The 3,679-nt window shown below is 42.8% G+C and overlaps 1 non-coding gene across 1 annotated transcript; it reads right to left on the bottom strand.

Moving 5' to 3' along the window:
* Nucleotides 1-236: 236 nt before the first annotated feature.
* LOC121843645 lies at nt 237-427 on the bottom strand. Its single transcript, XR_006081698.1, has one exon. It is a non-coding gene; the product is annotated as a U2 spliceosomal RNA (small nuclear RNA).
* Between the last annotated feature and the right edge of the window lie 3,252 nt (nt 428-3,679).

Here is a 3,679-nt window from a genome sequence, read left to right as displayed (position 1 = left end):
GGTGTAAGATGGCACAGTGATGCCATCTGTTGGTAAATGTTCATTACTGCAACTCTTGTGTTTTACCGGGGTGCTTGAGATACCCGGATGTGTTGTGATGTACTGAACAAGACTGGTCACTCGCATCAATGCCTATGTCTCGTCATTTAACGTTCAAACAGTTGCTCGATGTGAAAATACAATAAAGACCAACGAAGCAACTCTGTTTCCTCTGTCTGATTTCTCTTTACAATGAAAGGGGGTGCACCGTTCCTGGAGGTACTGCAATACCAGGTCGATGCGTGGAGTGGACGGAGCAAGCCCCTATTCCATCTCCCTATTCCAAAAATCAATTTAATATATGGTCCCCAGATAGGGGACGTATCAGATATTAAACTGATAAGAACAGATACTACACTTGATCTTAGCCAAAAGGCCGAGAAGCGATACCTGCAATGATTTCGGGACGAAGTGGCCGTTCTCCGACACGTCAAATTCGATTATGGTTACACCAAAATGAGCACTGTATGCTTTTTGTTTTCCATAAAAAATATAATGCTTTAAATAAATGGTGGCATGGATGGGGAGTTGATCAACGCCAGGAATAACCACGTTTGACTGTTACAAAGTAACACATTTGTAGGTTCTAAGATCACGTGGTCATCCGCCCTCCAATCAGAAATGAGAGAACACGTTAACCTGATCAACAGCTAAATTGGAATAATAATATATTACGTGTGGGGAGGGGGGGATGGGGGGCAATTTGGAGATAATAATATTGACATAACATTTGATCTTGTATCAAGTATATCTGGTAGCATTGCTGCCACAAACGAACTGAAGCAATTGTCCACTTGGTGGCGCCAGAGTTCCACCGACCGTCACTTTTTCCTGGTTGTCCTGTGTGGTACAGAAAACTGCATTTCAATGTTGAACGACTTGACTTCAAGACATCGTCAACGAAAATAACGTGAACAATAAAAATAGCCTGTCTTTTTTTGTATCTGTCTGTAGAGCCTTGTATGATAAGTCCATTGTGAGAAGGCCTTCATAAAGTGTCCCTCCTAAATTACTAGAGGCCAAACTTCAAAGATGTCTATGGCACTGGACTGCAGTAAGAGAGCTAAGGAGCGGATGGTCCTGGCTGCCTAAATGTTTCCTCCACATAATAAACTAAGAAACATGGCACTTTGGAGGCTTACTTTTATAATTAGACTTACTCAGTCACTATAACTAACATCATAAAATGCCATTAGGCCTAATGAAGATTCTATATATGTAAGTTACTTGATTGGTGTCTTGTGAATCCACCTGTATGCGCATTAAGGTTGAATATTTCCCCGGTATTATACGATAATAAATCACTTTTCTCCCGGGTAACCTGGTAGTTTCCACCAAAACTTGGAAGTGTCATTCAAAAGCATTATAACGCATATAAATGTCTGGATTTGATGAGAGCTTTGATTCAGCATGAACATTCTAATCTGATGCTACCTGAGCCTGATGAGACCAATATTAACCACATTTAATGAACCCTACATTAACCCCATTTAATGAGCCCTACATTAACCCCATTTAATGAGCCCTACATTAACCCCATTTAATGAGCCCTACATTAACCACATTTAATGAGCCGAAGCACAAATTATTGTAGGGTTATCCATTAGGTCCACCAGGACCTCACATGACTGTGAAACATTGTTGTGTTGTAACTTTAATTTATGACGTTCACCACACTAATCAGTGATATATTTTTGCAATGGGAAGTAATAGCTGGTTTGTTCATTTAATTTTGTTAATGAAATAGTTGTGCTATTGTATTGTTCTGACTTCATGGGGCCGACTGGAGTGAATGTCATCGTTCACAATGTCATGAAAAAGCTCCTCCTTCACTAGAACGGCCCGACTACAGACTATATAATGTCGGGCGCGTTAAATGATGCTATGTTTTCTGTTATTTTTATGATTTTATAGTTTGACACAACGTATTGGAAGATTTTTGGTCCCTCTGAAAGCCGAGGTCCGATAGTCACGGTTCACCACTGGATCTAAGTGAAGGCTTCCATTAAACCTGTCCAGGTCCAGTCTGTCCAGTTTCTGCTAGTGCACGTACCACATGGCCACATTATTCAGCCTTGTTTGACTCATGGATGATCTAAGCCATGTCTTAAGCCTCCCCGGGGCACTAAAACTCCTCTCAGCCTCGACAGAGGAAGCAGGGACGACCAGCAGACGCCTTACTAAAGCTTCCACCTGACTGAAGAGACCTTTCACCTCTGGCACCATTTCCCCAATAATGCCAGCAACATCTGAGCTCGTTTGATATGTATAATTAGTCCCAAACATGGCCAGCTGCACCTGCAGAAGTCTTGAATTCAATTCAGGATGGATATGGGCTGAGTATTCACTGTGTCCAAGGTGTTGTAGAACTGGGCTCTGTACAAAGACTGGGCATCAGGATGGATGTGGGCTGAGTATTCACTGTGTCCAAGGTGTTGTAGAACTAGGCTCTGTACAAAGACTGGGCATCAGGATGGATGTGGGCTGAGTATTCACTGTGTCCAAGGTGTTGTAGAACTGGGCATCAGGATGGATATGACTGGGCATGGATGTATTCACTGTGTCCAAGGTGTTGTAGAACTGGGCTCTGTACAAAGACTGGGCATCAGGATGGATGTGGGCTGAGTGTCCAATTCTGGGCATCAGGATGGATGTCACAGTGTTGTAGAACTGGGCATCAGGATGGATATGGGCTGAGTATTCACTGTGGCTATCAGGATGGATATGGGCTGAGTATTCACTGTGTCCAAGGTGTTGTAGCACTAGGCTCTGTACAAAGACTGGGCATCAGGATGGATATGGGCTGAGTATTCACTGGGCTGCAGCCTGACCGGTGTAACGCTTTGAAAGTTTGCGGATGTGAGGCATCTGAATAGGTTGTTGGTCCAACTTTGTTGCCATAGCAGCTGCTTTTGCAAACAAGACATCAAAGTGCTCCCCTGTTCGCTTGTCCTGCATGTGTCACCTTCTGACCTGAGATCTTTTGTTATGTCTTTGTTTTAGTATGGTCAGGGCGTGAGTTGGCTGGGTTGTCTATGTTCCTTTTTCTATGTTTTGGGATTTCTGTGTTTATTATACATTTACACATTATTGAACAATTCAATTTTATTTATTTTCTGAACTAGTAAATTCTGAAAAAATTATAGTTTTAAGCAGTGTATTGGTAGTAAACATGCTACCTAATTCATCAACAATTATAGATACAAGCTAATAACAAGGTATATATGTCATCTTATTGAACAAGCAGCTTAACTCAAATAATGTGTGTGCTAGGCATCTCTCTCCAGGTTGTTGTGCTGCTTCGCAGGCTAGCTGCTCCATGGTTTCCTCCAGATATTGCCTCTGTTCTCGCTCACACTGCCACCATCAGCTGTGTCTCTCCACCAGTTGCAGAAAGTCCACTCCTTGCGTACGTACTGTAAATATGATGAATCATAGATTGGCAAGGAAATCCTTTTCATCGTCACTGTCCAACTGCATTGTGACGGAGCTGGAACCAGCAGGAGGATGGAGAGGCCTTGAAGCTGTACGCTGCTGTGGTGCCAAACTGCTGCAGAACTTCACTTGGTAGTTCATGCTGGTAACAGGTATCACCAGCCAGCTTCAGTCCATACAGCACCAGGAGTAGAAACTACCCAAA

This window comes from Oncorhynchus tshawytscha, unplaced genomic scaffold, assembly GCF_018296145.1.
Source record: "Oncorhynchus tshawytscha isolate Ot180627B unplaced genomic scaffold, Otsh_v2.0 Un_contig_245_pilon_pilon, whole genome shotgun sequence".
Lineage (NCBI taxonomy): Eukaryota > Metazoa > Chordata > Actinopteri > Salmoniformes > Salmonidae > Oncorhynchus > Oncorhynchus tshawytscha.
This window is presented reverse-complemented; position numbering and strand designations above follow the sequence as displayed.